The 18,662-nt window shown below is 45.9% G+C and overlaps 1 protein-coding gene across 2 annotated transcripts in view; it reads left to right on the top strand.

Moving 5' to 3' along the window:
* Positions 1-1,706: 1,706 nt before the first annotated feature.
* The window catches only part of ATN1 (atrophin 1), a 56,931-nt gene continuing 39,975 nt past the window's right edge, over positions 1,707-18,662 (top strand). Inside the window, exons 1-3 of one of the 2 annotated variants that reach the window (XM_045000360.1) lie at positions 1,707-1,934; positions 2,400-2,493; positions 3,268-3,372. The gene's annotated coding sequence lies outside the window, so the exon portion shown is untranslated. Of the gene's footprint in view, positions 1,935-2,399; positions 2,494-3,267; positions 3,373-9,577; positions 9,812-18,662 lie in introns of those variants that run through there. The other variant, XM_045000350.1, reaches the window with a different exon arrangement.

Genomic DNA, 18,662 nt, shown 5'->3' with positions numbered 1-18,662 from the left:
GAGCCATCTTCATGGTATGAGCCCAATGAGGATCATGGAAAATTGTTACAAAGGCTCTCAGGAAGATGTCCCAGCTGGCCAGTATGGGATGATCCTGCTCTAGCAGAGGGGACAGCCAGTCCAGGGCTTTGCCTATCAAAGCTTGGGTAAAGTTATTGTGGTTTTGGGTCCAGAAGGCAGCATGGGATGTGGGGCTAGGGAAGATGTACCCACTTGCAGTGATCTGTTCCTAGTTTTCTGCCCAAAGCTGGTCCATTGTGGCCTGTAAGATTTAGTTTTCCATCTGCAGGTGGGCAATCTGCTCCGAGTGTCTCAGCGCACCCTGGGGCACCTACAATGCCGAGTCGGTGGGTTCCAGACCCTTTCGGGGTAGGATAAGCCCAGGAGAAGACTGAAGCGGTATGAGCAAACTGTGAGGCCTGATGGCCAAGAAAGGCTAGGGGCAGTCCGGAGCAGTGGTCAAGTGCACACAGGTGGTCAGGTAGCCAGATCAATCGATATTAAAGGCAGTCCAAGGCAGTGGTTGGCGTTCACACAGGGGTCACCATCTGGAAGATCCAATTCAAGGGGCAAGGTCAGTGAGATAAGGATGCGAGATGGGTAAGCCTGCAAGGCAAGGTCAGGAGAAGCAACAAGATCTAGGCCAGGGATTCCCAAACTTTTTGCTGGCATGATTCCATTTTAATTAACTATTTCCTCCCAGGACCCCAGATAGCATGGAGGATGCTATTCTGAAGAGCAAAATGGCATCCTCTGTAAAGCATGACCTCTCACACACCATACATGTGAAGTCACAATGCATGGAAGATGCCATATTGCTCTACAAAATGTCATCCTCCACACAGTGTCACCTCGTACATATGATGCATGCAAGGTCACAATCTGAAAAGGATGGTAGAGCAAAACGGTGTCCTCCATGCATCATGACCTCAATGCACCGTACATACGAGGTCATGCTGTATGGAGCAAAATAGCAACTTCTGCACACTGGGAATCATTGCGACCCCATCTGCTGATGGTACAGCCCGCTTTGGGGGCACAAACCCACAGTTTGGAAACCGCTGGTCTAGGCAGCAACCATCAGGCAACAGCCTATTGCTCAGACAGTCACAGCTTCCTGTTCCGGTTAGGTTCTTTATGTAGGCCAGCTACCTAATGAGAATGTTGTCTGTCCAGCCACTCAGGACCCTGCGACATGGTTGCTGTGGGGATGTAGGCCATTAGCACTAAGGCTGTTGGCCAGAAGCCATAGCTAAGCATGCTGCTATGGCAGGAAGGCTAGGGATGCTATATAGGTATCTCGTGGTCTGGGTTAAATAGCAGGCTCCTGACATCAGTGTTGCAGCTGTGTCATAGTAAGGCTTGCAGTGTAGCCGTAGTATGAGCCAGCTACAGTACAGTACCCTCACTGCCTCAGAGGGTTGAGCACCACCTACTGATATGGGAATGTGCAATCTGACACCATTTGTGAGGCCACATTTGGGGGTAACAAGAAGCATTCTGGGAACTGTAGTTCAGAAATCACCTTGGTAAAAGCTCCATTTTCCTGTCTCCCTCTCCTCTCCTTTTCTCAAAATGTGTATCTCTTCAGCAGGTAGGGGAGAGGAGGTTGAAGAGGAGGATGTTTGACTGCGGATCTCCCATGAGAGGGCAGTAGTGTCCAAGGACAGAGCTCAAACAGGAGAATGGCAGAATTGCTAAATTGCCTTATTTAGTCTATCTGTCAGTGAGTTTGGCAGGGTGAGCAAGGTTACTGAAGTGTGCGTAAAGGGGAGGTCTTACTGGACAGAAATGAGGGGTATCAACTGAGTTGGAGTGTGTGTGTGAGGGGCTGGAATTGAGGAGGCTGCAGGTCTGGACTGAGGTGCATCTGCAAATGAGTTGAGAAGGACTGGAATATCAGAAGACTGCTAGACTGGAGTATATTGGCACAGGTGTGTGTGCTGTGTCTTGATAATGATGTTTTATGTGTAGTTTAATATGGCAAACAAAGCATTTTGATATATAGTCAAATTATGTTTGCATGAAAACTTGATGAGGCAGACCAGTATATCAGTAATGCATATGCATATAATGTGTGTCTTTTTCAGGAGAGTTTTGTATTGTGTTTATACTTTTAGATAACTGATGAAAATGGTAATTATTTAGAATCATAGTTAATGTTGTTTTATGATTAAATATGCATTTCTTTGCATCAGATATGAGTAATATGTTATATTTATTATGGGGGCACTCCACTGTTCATTTCCTTGCTTTTAAGTGCCTAGGCTTTGTAAATGATGTGATGTTGCTTAGCAACCTTAGCTGTTTTTTTACACAGTTTCTTAGTTTTGGAATTTCCTAGGTTTTGTTTTGTTTTCTTCTCCTGTCATTCGTTTTCATTTTTTTCTTTTGTGTAGGTAAATGAAGATATGTTTGGGAAAAAAACTAAATCCATGCGATGGGATATATCACCAAATTACTGAATTAGTGGACTGGGCCATGTTGGTCAAGGTAATAACAGCAGGCACTGAAATTGTTGTGGAAAGAATTTGTTAGCGAAGATTCATGGTCAACAAGCAATACATCACCCCAGTATGCCAATGAAGGTTCTGAAAAACACTTGTCAATGGGAACACACTACACACAAGCAATATATCACCTCAGCATCTCTGATTTTGTAAATGAAAGGATTTGACAATGAGCGCACACTATGTACAAGAATACATTGCCTCAATATTTTTGCTTTAGTCATTGCTGAAATAATTCCTCATTGGGAGGGGTATCCTAGACTATATTCTTCATCTGTTTTTTTTTCTTTTTGCTATCAGCCTCGATGATACAGATTCATTTCTAGTTTACATTTAATAGTAATATCATAAATAATTTATTATTTCTGCCCTTGAAAATTGCCTGTTGCACAAGCCAATATCAAATGTTTCTCAGAATATTGTGGTGTACTGTTATTTCAGTTCCAGACTGAGGCATACAAAGAGATGGCAGACTCTTCACAACATTTTAAAAAAGGAAGCATTTGTAAATTGCTTAATCTCAAAATATATTTGCTCTGTTTAGCTGACATTTTCAGAACAAAATTTAATCTGAAAACTGGAAGCATGAAAAATGTTGGTTTTCTCACTCATAAGTGTGTGTATCTGTTTGTGTGAGAGTGTGGATGGAGGGAGTTGTCTCAAAATCAACCTTATCATAGGGCATAGCTACTGCCTCCTTATAATATCATACTTTTTACTATTTTTTTTTATTATTATTTTTTTCTCACACCTTAAGGGTTGGGCAGCAGTGGAACTGATCCCCTGTAGAACAACATGACCAAAGAAGAGGAGGAGCTCTTCTCGTAACCCCCCTACAGCCCTTGGGATATACACAGGAGAGGTACTGACAAGGCCCCAACTGTTACGGGCTGGGCAACTTCTATGAGATACTGGATACCATCAGGTATAGGAGTTTGTGGTTTGGTGCTGAAGGCCAAAGACTATAAAAAATAAACTATATGATATTGTAATGGGCCACCATTAAGAGTTGTCAAGGTAGTGAAAGGGTGGATAGAGGAGATAACTCGTTAAAGGGGTTTAAATTGAGCCAAATGGCCCAAGCCCCCTGGTCAAAGCATGTAGGCTCTATGGTTGTGTGGAGCTACAGGGCTGCCCTAGATATTACTAATATAGCGGCTAAGGGTTTGTTGTAGACAGAGTTTGAGTAAAGCAGGAGAAGTGGGTTTGTGTGAACCTGAGGAAGCAGAGACAGAGAGGCAGCCTTTCCTGTTGGGCACCGAGCTGGCTGGCGGGGGGGGCTCACTGGGGGATTGTCCAGCAAGGAAACTCCCTGTGTGCTCTATGTTGCTACTGCTCCTCAGGCAAACAGGACTTTGTGTATGTTTCTGTCAATAAACAGATTCACCAAGGATTACCATCTCCTTGATTTCCCATCCAAATGGCGCCACCTCACAAGGCCTTGATTTCAGCCTTCCACTCAGCCCAAGAGCCAACATTATTATTTCAGAAGTTGTCTATGATCTGATCATATAATTAAAGACAGCAATGTAAATGGACATATATGAGGGGGTGCCCAGGAACTCTCACATTTCCTGATTTTTCAGTGCTTCTCTGGGCAAGTTTAGCACCCTCTTAGTATAGGTTATTTTTATGTTTATTTTTTCTAGGTTTTCTAGGATAAAGGAGATAAACTAAATATTCCCAAATCTGGAATATATTGACTAAACTGCTACCCCTGGAAAGTATTTTCACATGCATCAACGTAAAGTGTGATTCCTGCTTTATTCAATCCATACCTGGCAAAAAAGGCACACAGTCAATCTGTATGTAGAACACAGGATACCTTCCCTTGGAATGCTAGAAAATCATGTGCAGAAAAGTGCTAGAAAATGATAGCATGTTAAATATCATACCCATGACTAGAACACAGAGCTTTTGGTTCTATAACCAGGGCCTACGCCTCACTACCACCTCTGGCTGAGTCATTCAGCATCTCTGTGGCCACCTTGAAAAAAATGTAGCTAATAATGCTTTTCACATACCAGTAGATTTCAAAGCTCTTCACAATGATGAGTTAGAGTCATTACTCCCACTTTACTGTAAGTCCAACTGAGGCCTTGTCTGCACTAGAGCACTCAGCCATTTGTGCTTAAGTTGGTTGTTTGACACCCACACAAGCAACTTGTGAACATTTGCATCCACAGTAGGACTAACACCAATTCAAGGAGGGTGGCTGCATCCTTAGCCAGTATCCTTAGCCAGCGAACCTCCTTAGTTTGTGAGCTGAGAGTTCCCTCTTTGTTCCCCATCATGTCCCCTCTAGTCATGCTACCAATGGGCTCCTCCTCCCAAAACTAGACCCCTGGAAAACCCCTCTCTAGCTCCACAAGCCTTCAGCTCCTTGCCATGCCTCCACATAGCAGTCTCCTCTCCTCTGGCCAAAAAATCAGCCTTACTTGGAGAAACTACCACTTCTCCATGATAAGCCACACAAAATTGCAAAGCCAGGGCTAATCACTTATGCAAATGCATCTTTATAGTTATCTTGTCGCCAATGAATCCCACCCCAATTTGTGTGCTTAACCACCTATTGTGTCTTGTCATAAACACAGATTGTGAGCTTTCTGGGGCATAGACGTTGTTTTATTTGTTTGTGAAATGGGACTTTGATGCATGATTGCGACCTCTAGGTGCTACCACAATATAAATAATATTATATATTAATAATACATTACTTTTTAAAAATACTATGTTAACAGAAAGTTAGGATATCAAAGTCAAGCACTCAGAAGTTAGGATATGCCAGATTTAAGGTTGCATTAAATCCCCTTGTGTGTATATGCTATAATACAGTCTTTAATTACAAAATCATATGCTGTTTTCCACAGGACTCTTGTCTCATTCAGTGCATGGAATGGATGGTGTTCAGGGAATTAATCAGGGGTTTATAGTGAATGAGGCAGTTGGCTATAGACTCCCTGCCTCATTTGTGTCAGAAGTTGGAAGTAAATGCAACTGAGATCAATGGGAGCTGTGCTCTGTACATAGGAAGTGGTATACAATGCTAAGTACGCTGAAAAATCAGGACCTATCTGTTTCAAGATGGTCACCCAAAATTAGAGTTCAGGCATGAAAATACATCAGTGTACGTTTGGCCTTATTCTCTCTGATCCTGAGTTCTCCATGTGTAAAATGGGGGAATAGCTCCCTACCTTACAGAGGTGTTGTGAGGAGGAATTCGTTATTGTTTGTGAAGCACTCAGGTATTATGGTGACCAGCACCATAGAAATGCCCATGACAAAATTAATAATTCTGTATTCAGTGCAGGGTTTGGGTGCTGGGCAGTAAATGAGGCCTGGGGCCACACTTTGAATGATGCAGATAAAAAGAAATATTGACTAGTTACCCATTCAGTGTGCACCATGGATCCCGTGGAAAAAATAGTTTGTGATCATTAATTAAAGATCATATCATAATGTATACACACAAGGGGGCTGAATTAAGGTTACAGGCAAACTTAATTCTAGCATTTCTTAACTGTTGAGCTATTGGCTTCGCAACCTTAATGTTCTTTTAACATATTTTTTTAAATGTAATAAAATACTAGTAACAGAACTGGAATTCTTATGAAGCAGTTCAAGAAATAAAGGCTCCTACATGTGTGCTAAAGCAGCTGTTAGGTGCTGAATATAGGAGCACTCTTAACTTCAAAACTTAAACCAACCAATTAAGGGCATTATATTTTCTTGATCATTTGCACACTTTCTCTTACACATACATGCACACACACACAATACCTTGTCCTGCTTCCAGCGTAGATAAGGACTGAAATCACCAAGTGGCACCAGTGTGAGCAGAATTAAACCTCTACATGTCAAACCAAAATTAATTAGCTACTTAATTAATCACAACTTTTGATCTCTAAATGTAGCTGGTGCATGTATTTTCAGTGGCACTGAACTCTGTGGATAGTTTGAAGGGGCAGTAAGCTGCCATTTTTGAGCTAGAGGGGCACGGAACATTAAACAAAATTCCATTTTTTTTAAATTCAGGGTAATTTTTTAATTACTTGTAATTTAAAAATCTTTTGTTCAGACTTTATAGAATTTCTTTTTCTTTGCAATCAGAATAAATTTGGCATTGTTTGAGGCCTATGGAATGCTCCAAGCCAAAATGATAGATTATAAAGAGGTTTAAATAAGGCCTATAATAGGTTTATTATGGATGTCACAAATGTGTTTTCACGCCTGTTCACTTGTGGGTTTATAATTTTGGGTTAGTATCTCACATTTTCTAGGGCATTCAGCTATTTGGCCCTGTTGCCTGTTCGACATTTTCATTGCATTCTATGTGTGTCTATCTGTCTCTCTTGCTCTTCATCTCTCTTGCTCCCCCTCATTCTCAGGTGGAAAGACTGCGATTGGGTTACACTCTCATCCATTCTTGCAGGGCTCAGGGCCCTCTCTTGGCCTCCACGCTAGACTCTCCCTTTGTGCCGTTGCTTGGTAACTGGGAAAGGGGGATGGGGCAGGCTACAGGAGGGAAAGATGGGTTGTGGGGGGGAGGGAGTTGTGTGAGCAATTGAAGTGTGTGCAGCTTGTGTAATCCTTCAGGCGGACTCTGCATGCTGATTAGATCCAGACCGGCAAAAGCAAAGGCCAGGCATGGAGCCTTGGCCAGCTCGCACAGACACAGGACTAAGGTATTTGGAAAGAATCCCTACCCAAGGCACACTATGGATGCTTCAGGGAGTGGTATGAGATGCTCAATAGGGGACAAATCCTGCCTCCCCCCCAGTCAGTACTGATCCCAATACATAGGGCGCTACCAAATTCACAGCCATGAAAAACGTGTCATGGACTGTGAAATCTGGTCTTTTGTGTGCTTTTACCTTATACTATACAGATTTCACAGGAGGAGACCAGCGTTTCTCAAATTGGGAATCCTGACCCAAAAGGGAGTTGCAGGGGGGGTCACCAGGTTATTTTAGGGGGCTCGCAGTATTGCCACCCTTACTTCTGCACTGACTTCAGAACTGGGAGGCCAGAGAGTGGCAGCTGTTTGCTGGGCACCCAGCTCTGAAGGCAGTATCCCACCAGCAGCAGCAGCACAGAAGTAAGGGTGGCAATACCATACCATGCCACCCTTGCTTCTGTGCTGCTGCTGAAGGTGGCTCTGCCATCAGAGCTGGGCTCCCGGCCAGCAGCCACTGCTCTCCCGCTGCCCAGCTCTGAAGGTAGGGTGACCAGATGTCCCAATTTTATAGGGACAGTCCTGATATTTGGGGCTTTTTCTTATATAGGCTCCTATTACCCTCCACCCCCATCCCAATTTTTCACACTTGCTATCTGGTCACCCTATCTGAAGGTAGCACTGCTGCCAGCAGCAGTGAAGAAGGGTAGGAGTACCGCAACCCCCCCCCCCCTACAATAACCTTGCGGACCCCCCCGCACAACTCCTTTTTGGGTCAGGACACCTACAATTACAACACTGAAATTTCAGATTTAAATAGCTGAAATCATGAAATTTATGATTTTTTCAATCCTATGAGCATGAAATTGACCAAAATGGACTGTGAATTCGGTAGGGCCCTACCAATACACTAGTATGCTGTTGGATGATGCTATGCTGCAAAGTGGTGTCCATGAATCAGTAAGGGGTGCTTTCCTTTGCCTCAGTAAGGACAGAAATGGCTCTCCAGTTTACAGGGGGTGGTATGCTACAAGGAGCGATGTGGGTGATTTGGCATGGGGCATTCTGCCCTCAGTAATGACTCCTGGGCCATGGCCTTGTGCTAGGATGTATGCTGGAATGCAGAGTGGTGGTGTTTAAAAAAACCTGAAGCCCTAACCTCGGCTCTTGGGGTCCTAAGGATCCTGTCACTTTTCTCAATCATTGGCTTGTTATCCCCATGGTCCTGGCCAAATCTCAATGTAGGAGGTTGTTTCTGCCTCTTTACATTCACTGTGCAGTGTTCATCATATATAAGATTCTCCTTATTTTTTAGTGTTAAATAGCTGCAACCTACTGCCCCAGAAGTGGCTGCATTTCGGTCCAATTCTTAGGATTCTTTGATGCTTAAGGAATGAGAGATACATTATCAGAAAGTTTTGAGTAAAACCCTTAGGAACTGCAGTCCCATCTATACCTCTCTGGCTTGCTTTACTCCCTTCTAGGCCCGCCCCTCTCAGAGATACATGGGGGTCTTTGCTCTCAAGCCCCACCCCTTGTCCTGGAGCTACATGGAGGCCTCAGTCTCTCTCCTGCTTCAGGAACACGGGATTGCTCAGCACTCCAGTTCCTGAGAGATCCAATCCATTTCTTCCCTCACTTTTCTCTCAGATTCGGTTGCTCCTGGGTCTGTCTTGCCAAAAAAACTCCAGGCTTCTCCTTTGTATTGGGGAGTGGGAAGGGAGGAGAAATCGCAGGAAACTGGGGAACGAAAGGGGAGTGGAGCGAGACAGATTTGGGGAGAGGAGGGAGCCAGGAAAGGAGTGGGACACCATCCATGTCACCTGAGTTCAGATGCAGGCTCTCAGGGGAGAGGGTCTGTGGCTCGGAGAGACAAAGATGTTCAGATGATTCCTGATATTATCTCTGCCCCACCTCCCCCAACTTTCTGTTGAGCCTCTGAGTCCCCATCTCCCTCTAGTACAGACTGACAGTAGGGGGCCGCTGTTGGGTCGCTCCCCGCTGCCCCTCCTGGGGGGGGGTCTGTTTTTGGGGGGAGTTTGGAGAGGGACTCGGGGCGCTCGCAGCCCACAACTAACCTGCGGGACGAGCCCGCGTGGCCAGGGCCTTCTGCCGCCCCGCTGAGGCTCGCCCCCGCTCCAGCTCCCCCCGAGCTCCCTCTTTCCAGCCGTATCGCTCGCCCCTCTTCCTCCTCCCCCCACCCCCTCCTCTGGCTTTGCCCTCCCTCTCCCCGGCCCCGGCGCGGCTCGGCTCGGCTCGGCTCTCACGCGCTCCCCCCGCCCGCCGGCTCGCGCCGGGCTCGGAAGAGAAACATTTTGTCTAGCGGGAGGTGACGGCCGGGCCGGGGCGGGGGCGGCAGCCGCCGGGGGGCGGGGGGCGCTTCGGAAATGGGAGGCGGCTAAGGGCGGCCGCCGCCGGAGCGATGGGCGAGCGGCGGGGCGGGCTGGGCGGCGTTTGAACGCGGGGTGCTGCGCGGCTCCACGGCCCCGCGGCCATCGCTGCTCCAGCGGCCGCCGCCTCAGCAGCCCGGGGCCACGGAGCCAGGAGGCGGACGGAGGGAAGGGGCGTATTTAGTGCCCTTCCCCCCACCCCGCGCCCCCAGTCGACCTCCTCCCGGGAGCTTGCGGTGAGTCCCGCGCCTGCTCGGGCTGCGCCTGCCCCCGCCTGTCATTGTCTCTCTCTCGGCCCCCCCCACCCCACGCGTGTCGGCCCCTGGCGGGTGGGGGGGGGGCGAGGCAGGACCGCTGCTTAACCCCGCCGGTGCCAGCCCGGGCCGTGCCCGTGCGGCGCTGCCTGCTCCGGCGGGGATGCAGGGGGCGGGCGGGAGGCAGGGTCCTGCAGCCCCGGGGGCTGTGGCAGAGCGCGGCGGTCCCTGCTGGCACGATCCCCGCTGTCTTGCCCGGCGGGGTTGCGCTCCCTGAGCGGCCCCCCCAGTAGGGGGCGATGGACGGCGGGGGGGGGGGGGGCTGCATCGGGTCTTGGGGTCTGTCCAGTCTCCTCCCACGCCGCGGGGGGCCAGAGCTCGCACGACGTGACGTCACCCTCCGGGTGCCTTGCTGGAGCAGCCCCGTCCTCGCCGCCGCCAGGGGAAAGGGGCTGTGGGGTCCGAGCGGCGCTTGGGGGAGCCGGGATGCGGGGCAGCTGGGCACGGGAGGGCTGGGTACGTGGGGCTGGGTACGGGCTGCAGCGGGGTGGGGAAGGTTCTGAGCGTGCAACCCGACGCTGTGCAAGAGCAACGCTGGAAAAGCACCAGGCAAACGTGTTGTATTACTGGGATGTCTCCACCTTCTCCTGCCCCCCTCAGATCATCCCCGGCTCATCTTGGCAAATTCCTTTCCCAGAATTGGCTCTGAGCTGTTGGTTCCTTTCCAGGTGCAGTTTGGGGAGAGGCAGAAATAATTTTTGGTTCTCTTCGGAGTCCTGGTGATTCCCACATGATCTCTTCAGGGGAATAGGCTCAGGAAGAAGGTTTACTCAATCCCCATCTTCCCACTCCACCATGGGGGGGACCTACCACCCGCCCACTACTCTGAAATTCTTCCAAGAAAAACCACTAGGTTGCTGCCAGGGCACCAGAGTGCAGACAACTGGCCTGCAAGTGGGTTGTCATCAGTCTGGCCGTTGTGGTCCATTCCACTTGGCCATGGTTGTCTTGCTTGTTATGTTGGCTATTCAGTTGCTGTTGGTCCTGGAATTGATCACTATGTTTCCCATGGTGTCCTCAGTGTTTTAGCTGCAGGCCGGCCACCATGTTTGTTTTGTTCTGTGTGCCATTTGTTTGTGGTTGTGTTGGTCATTGTTGCCCAGTGGGTTTCTGTAGTTCTGAATGTTTGGTCACCATTGCATAACCCTATGCATTATCATTGCATACTATTGAGTTGCATTTGGATTGTCTTTTATGATGGCCATTGAATTGCTATTGTGTTGGCCAATTTCTTAATGTTATTTATCGTGTTTCTCTTTGTGTTGTGACTGGTTTGGTCTCTGTGCTGACTGTTGAGTTGCCCATACTATTACTATGAGGTTGTTCATTGCTTTATGACTAATAAAGGCTCTTCTGTCCTGCTCTGGTTATGCAACCTTTTACCCTTATCCAGATACTTCTTCATTATCCCTGGAAGATGTACCTGTATTTAAGCAAGTGGGTGAAGCCATGCTGCAAAATTCTTACCCATTATCACAGTTGGGTTGTGGATGGAGATGGTCAAATTATTAATTGAGATTAATTTATTTGAGGAATTTCATTTTCTTCTTGTGAATATTCCTTGCTCAAGTAATTATTTTCATGTTACTTGTGATTGTATAATGACTCACTTGTGTGAATAAATGTCAGCCGTTGGTTGTTAGTGACTTGCTTGCTCTGTTCCCTGACTGGATGATCTGGTCTTTCTCAGCAGAAGGACCCCTTTTCCATTTGTGATCTCTGGGAAATTGTTTGAATTCTTGACTGGACTTTTCAATATGGTTGTGAAGGAACATCCAATGCTAAGGCTGTCACCCAAAACAATAAAATTTACTCAGTCATTTGCAAATTAAATATCATGCATCCTAATGATAAAACTTGCTGATCCTCTTCTACTTTAGTAATCCCCCTCCCCTCAGATACTGGATAGATGGTTCTTATGTCCTTAACTTAGGGCTTGTCTACATAGAATTACATTGGAAATTTAGTGGCGCAGTTATACTGGAATAACTCCCCATATAGACACTTTTATTCTGGAATATGTGGAGTTATACCAGCATAACTATAACGGTATAATATGCAGTCCCCAGTATTGCACTGATCACTTTTCCAGCTCTGTCCCATTGCAAATTTCTGTGTGATTCCTCTTCTTCTCTGGTGTCTTTTTGTTGCTTCTGCTCTCCAGGCATCTCCTTTCCATTGAGAATCTGGGTTTCAGATTATTTCCCCTCAATGTTAGCTGGATTTGTCCAGGTTTTGTTATTTCCTGCCCATGTCTCTAATCTCTCTTGGTCATGTGAAGTACTCTATTGTCCTCTGTGGATTTTGCAACCCCTTTCAGTTTAGTATCATCAGATCCTCAGCTACAAGGTACCCTAGAAATGAAAAATATTTTTCATGTATTTATCACTTCATCTTTGCTGCATTTTCTTAAGGTGGAATTTTACCAGTGAAACAGTAACTTATTTTTTGGCTGTTGAAAAGGTAAAACTAAGTACAAAATATCAATCCTTTATAACGTTCTTAAAGGCTAATAGCCTGAGGGGAAAGTCAAATACTCTGAGTATGATTAAAATAGAAAGTGCCTATGAGAAAGTGTTCTTAAAAACCTCCTGGGCCACTTTCCGGTTGTCTTCACTGCAGAGTTAACCCAGTTGATCCCCCCCCGGTCGGCCTAGCCTGGGTGTGAGCAGCCATGTTGCCAAGCCGTATCTTTGTTACTGTGTGCTCACTGGAACTGCATTCACCCATATGTGTTGCTAGGACTTCTGGGGGCACATCCTAGGATTTTTTTGTGCTGCAGTAAGTTGAACTGCTCTATGATTCTTTCCCAGTGAATTGTGGGAGAACTCATCTTCTCTTCTGCATACAGGAGGAATTGTGGGAAGGCACTGGAGGACTGTAGGCACTCAAGTGATTTAGCCTGCAGCCTGACTCATGGCAAAGTGGATGGATTACCAGCTCAGGTGAAAGTCTCACTTGGGTATTAGCCATACTGCCAGCCGGGCCAAATAGCTCAGGTTAAAAGCACCACTAACCTTGAGTGAGGAGGGGTTTGTTTGTGAGTAGGAGCAGGCTTAGAGGTAACACCTGAATAAGAGCCTAGGTTAACTCCACAGTGAAGACATGCCCTCACAGGTCGTCTGAAAGGGGTTTCTTCTGACTACAGTAATTTGTTATTGTAGGGTCTTGTGTGTGCAGCTGTTTGTTACTGTCTACGATGCTACGATGAGATAACTTTTTTTTTTTTGATGGATTGGGATGGGGACCATATTTTCTCCCGGTAAGCACAAGGGTAACTACTTTGTCGTCTTTGGGCAGTTTTAGCCAGTAGTACCCCAGTTGGGTTTTGCTGAGGGAGGGCAGGCAAGTGATGCCACTCTTCCCCCACATTCATTGCCCAGGTGATGTCATTTGTCAGGGATCAGCCTAGCTGGGAGATTTCAGGCTACAATGATTCTTTGCCTTACAAGCTGCCTTTGAGTACTGGGATTTCATTCAAGGATACTTCTTGATTTTTTTGTTAGATGGATTTTAAAGCTTGAATGGACTATTATGACCATATAATATGACCCCTCAGTTGCCGAGCAAAGGGCATAGAACTCACCCAGTGATTCCTTCATGAAGACTATAACTTCTGGTGGAGCTAGAGTGTATCTTTTAGATAGATATTCTGTCTTCATTTAAAGATTTCAAGTGATGAAGAATCCACCACTCTCCTTAGTAAACTTTTTCAGTGGTTAATTACTGACTATTAAAAATGTGCATCTTATTTCCTATTTGAAGCTTCAGCTTCCAGCAGTTGGATCTGGTCTGCTAGATTAAAGGGCCCTTTGCTTTCAAAAATCTTCTTGCCATGTAGGTACTTACAGACTGTGATTAAGTCACTTTTTAACCTTTTTGATAAACTAAATAGATTGAGCTTCTTAAGTCTCTCTTTATAAGGCAGGTTTTCCAGACCTAAAATCTTTCTTACAATTATTTTCTGAATCCTTTCCAGTGTCTCAACATCCCTTTTGAAGTATGGGCATGAGAACTGAACACAGTATTCCACTAGAGATCTCACTAGTGCTGTATACAGAAATAATAACATCTCCCTACTGCTACTCAATATTCTTCTGTTCGTACATCCATGGATTTCACTAGCTGTCTTAGCCATAGCATTGCACTGGGAGCTCATGTTCAGTTTGTTATCCACCATGACCCACAAGACCTTTTCAGAGTCAATGCTTCCCAGGATACAGTCTCCCTTCCTGTGAGTTTAACCTACATTCTTTGTTCCTTGATGTATGACCTTCCATTTGGCTGTATTAAAATTCACGAACCCATTTTACCAAGTAATCCAGATTGCTCTGTATCTGATCTATCTGTCCTTACCATTATTTATTACTCCACCAATCTTTGTATCATCTGCAAATTTACTGCCTCCTTCAGTAATAGTTTTATCCTGAGATAAACCACAGTTGTGCCTTTGTATAAGCTTTCAATAGACTGATTCCCCACGTACTCACTAGGGAAACATCCTAGTTATTCTTATGACACTGGGTTCATGTGTTAGTGTTTTCACTAGTTAAGGGGCAGGCCATGTTTGTGCCTTGAGCACTTTTGTTATGTGCAGTGGTTTTGCCCACAGGTTGTCAAACAGTGCTTCATGTGGATGATGGTTATTCAAGGTTATATCACAATTGCCAGTCTAGAAGTGCTTCTGTAGGCTACTGTTTCACTTGCATAGGCTACTGCTGTCCCAAGTGCCTTGGGGGATTATGGTATCCAGAGATTAAATCATAGTTTTTCATTAGGCAACCTGTCTAAAGGTGATAGTTATTCCCACGTTTAGAACATGATTGTCTCCCATGTGGTCTCTTTATGGCTGATGGTTTCATTTAGGGTTAGGACATGGTTACTCGAAAAACATTGCCCAATAATTTGTGCCCTTTGCACACTATCTTCCACAGAGCTTCCCTTTGCCTGGTGGGCAGCTGTGACCTAATGCTGAGTGACACACATTACGCAGTGAGTAACTGCATGATGGACAACTGTGACCTGACCAGGTTAACTCATTACCAGGGGATATTTCCTGATGGGCAATTAAGATTTAGGCCAGGATTGCTCTGTTACGTAGTGACGGTGCTTTCTGATGGTGGACGATCATGACTGTGTTCTCCAGAGAAGATATCTGTTGACAAACATCTGTGGCATAGCTGTAACCGGAACCATCACCTTTTACAGGCCCTTCCTGAGAGGCTACTATGGCCTAACCTTGATTGCTGAACGAGGGACATTTATACATTGAGTCTCCAGCTTTTCCTCTGGCGGCCCTTAATGAGTGGGATTTGGGCTCTAAGGAGCTCAGAGGGTAAAGTGTTTTCTTGTTTTGTTTTGTTTTTTTTAATCTCCTAGTGTTGACAACCAAGTAACAGGTAGGTACAGCTTTGGATGTGCCATACAAGTGAGAGGTACCTGCACCTTCTTCATAAAATCACTAGTGAGATCATTCCAGTTAATGTATGGTGTCGTGTAGGGCATCTGTCCCTCTCCAGCTTTAGGTGCTGGTTGGGTAATGACAGGTCCCTGGTTAACAAGGGCTGACAGGCTTCATGTTTTTGGTCATTGAGTCCTGGCTGATTGCTGTCAGTTCTGAGGTGGCAGAGATTTTGGGGATACCCAACAACCCAAAGTTGATCTTTGCTTTGGTACCCATCTCCAGGGGCTCAGGTACCCATTTAGGCAGGATGAGGCCAACTTCAGACATTGACTGTGCTGTGACTAGGGAGACCATGAAAACTTAGAATCACAGAACTTAGTATAGGAACACTCCATCAGGTTTCCCCCAACCCAAAGTCTAGGGACCAGGGCAGGACTATTCTCCATGTTCCATTTTGTAGGGTTCCTGCTTCTCAATATTCCAAGCAATAGGGCTATAGTCTATTCTGGTATGGAGATGGCTCTCACAGCCTTCAGATGCCTCAGTGCTATAGGACAGTTTCTGTGTAGATTTTCCTTGGCTCATCTCACCCCTTTCCTTCTAGTTCTCTCCACTTATTCCCCCCACAAATTCCTCTCCCAATCGGGTTTTTGCCTCTCAGGCACTTGCAGAGAGTTTTTAGGTCCTCCCTCAGTCATGGCTTCAGTGAGGCCAGTGGATTTTACTGTTTGAATCAATCCCCAGTACTTAACCCCTCCAGCCAACTGAGCTTCTCTGTACCTCTTCTCTGAGCTCCCTCTAGTTTGTCACTGTCTTTCTGGGACGGAGGAGACCAGAACTGAGTACAGTATCCCAAGTGGGGTCTCCCCATAGTACCCACAGAATTAAGTATATGCAGAAAAAGCAGAAGTGTTCAATACATATTTCTGTTCTGTATTTGGGAGAAAAAAGATGATGTAGTCATATGATAAGACTCTTTCCATTCCACTTGTGTCTCTGGAGGATGTTGAACAGAAGCTATTAAAGTTAGACATTTTTAAATTTGCAGATCTGGATAACTTGCATCCAAGAGTTTTAAAAGAGTTGGCTGAGGGGCTTGCTGCAACATAGATGTTGATTTTTAGTAAGACTTGGAATACTCGGGAAGTTAGAAGACTGGAAGACAGCTAATGTTGTGCCAATATTTAAAAAGGGTAAACAGGATGACCCAGGTAATTATAGGCCTGTCAGTCTGACATCCAATCCAAGGCAAGATAATGGAGTGGCTGACACAGGACTCAGTTAATAAAGAATTAAAGGATGGCATTAATTATACCCATCAACATGGATTTGTGGAAAATAGATCTGTCTAACTAACTTGATATCTTTTTTGATGAGATTACAAGTTTGATACATGTAACAGTGTTGATGTAATATACTTGGACTTCTGTGAGACATTGATGTGGTACCACATGACATTTTGATTTAAAAAACCTCAAATTATATAAAATTAACATGACACGTTAAATGGATTAAAAGCTGGCTAACTGATGGGTCTCAAAATGTAATTGTAAATGTGGAAGCATCATTGAACAAGAGTATTTGTGGTGAGGCCACACAAGGTCCAGTTCTTGGTCCTATACTATTTAACATTTTTATTAATGACCTGGAAGAAAACATCACTGATAAAGTTTGCAGATGACACACACAATGGGGGAATGGTAAATAATAAAGAGTACAGGCCACTGATACAGAGCGATTTGGATAGCTTGGTAAGGTTGGCTCAAGCAAACAATATGCATTTTAATATGGCTAGATGTATACATCTGGGAACAAAGAATGCAAACCATACTTATATGCAGGAGCAGCTCCAGAGCAGTGGAGCTGCAGGTTTTGCCTGGAGCTGGAGCCAGAGCACAGCTCCAGAGCCCTGATTATATGATACAGGACTCTGCTCTGGGAAGCAATGGCTCAGAACAAGATTTGATAATCAGCCGAACATGAGCTCCCAGTGTGATGCTGTGTCCAAAAGGGCTAATGCAATACTTGGATGTATAAATGGGAATCTTGACTAGATGCAGAGAAGTTATTTTACCTTTGTATTTGGCACTGGTGCGATCACTGCTGGAATACTATGTCCAGGTCTGGTGGCCACAATTCAAGAAGGATGTTGATAAATTGTAGAGGGTTCAGAGAAGAGCCACAAGAATGATCAAAAGCTTAACCATAAAATTTATTTATTGAATAATAGTGATAACCACACCAGGAGAGCCTAAACCAACATAACATACATTATTAAAGGTTAATACCTAAGGTAGAGAGGAAAACAGAGAGGGAGAAAGAGAAGGGGATCTCACCACGCCCTGAAGCTTGAACTGGTCGGGGTTCCCAGAAGATAGTGGTAGCTCAGGGTCCTGAGGGCAGGAGACAGGCAGAGCCCCCAGCATGATTAGTCAGGAGATGGAGTCCCAGTGGAACTGATGGATAGCTTGGATCAAAGGGCTTGGCTACACTTGTGAGTTACAGCACAATAACAGAGCCCCGGGCGCACTAGCTCACTCCCCGTCTACGCTGGCAAGGCACGTAGAGGCTCTGTCTCCGCGGCTACAGCGCTGCTGGTACTCCGACTCAGCGAGAGGAATAACGTTTGCTGCGCCTTGGCTACAACGCACTGGCGTCAGTGCGAACGAGGTGTTGCATTACTGCACTCTGATCGACCTCCGGATATGTCCCATACTCCCCTAAAGTCAAGTGGTCACTCTTGTCATTGTTTTGAACTCCTGTAGGAATGCGGAAATGCCCTTTCAAAGCTCCGTTTCTGACAGCCGGCATGCAAGCCATTAGTGTGGAATGCTGTGAGTGAGAGAGAGAGGCGGAGGGGAGGGGGGGTCAGCTGCTGTCTGAACTTACAAGAAAGCATGCTGACATGCTCTCAAAACCCCACTCTCTCTCCTCCCACATACACACAACATACTCCCTGTCACACTCCACCCCCCACCCCCATTTGAAAGGCATGTTGCACTCACTTGCATGCTGGGATAGCTACCGCAATGCACCGCTCCCAATGCCACTGCAAGTGCCGCAAATGTAGCCACGCCAGTGCACAAGCAGCTGCCAGTGTGGACAGACTGCAGCACTTTCCCTACTGTGCTCTCCAAAGGTGGGTTTAACTCACAGCGCTCTACATCTGCAAGTGTAGCCGTGCCCTAAGCAATAGAACACTTGCTTGAACATAGGTGAGGGGTTTTGTAGAGAAACAACCATGGTTCAAGGGAGAACAGTAGATTTGTTTATGGGTAAACTGATGACTCAAGGGTTTTCTTTAGGCTAGACAATAGGAGCTGATCACTCTTGGCTATGGGTGGTGTTTTCTTCCAGGGAGCTCACAAT

Source organism: Mauremys mutica, chromosome 1, assembly GCF_020497125.1.
Source record: "Mauremys mutica isolate MM-2020 ecotype Southern chromosome 1, ASM2049712v1, whole genome shotgun sequence".
Lineage (NCBI taxonomy): Eukaryota > Metazoa > Chordata > Testudines > Geoemydidae > Mauremys > Mauremys mutica.
This window is presented reverse-complemented; position numbering and strand designations above follow the sequence as displayed.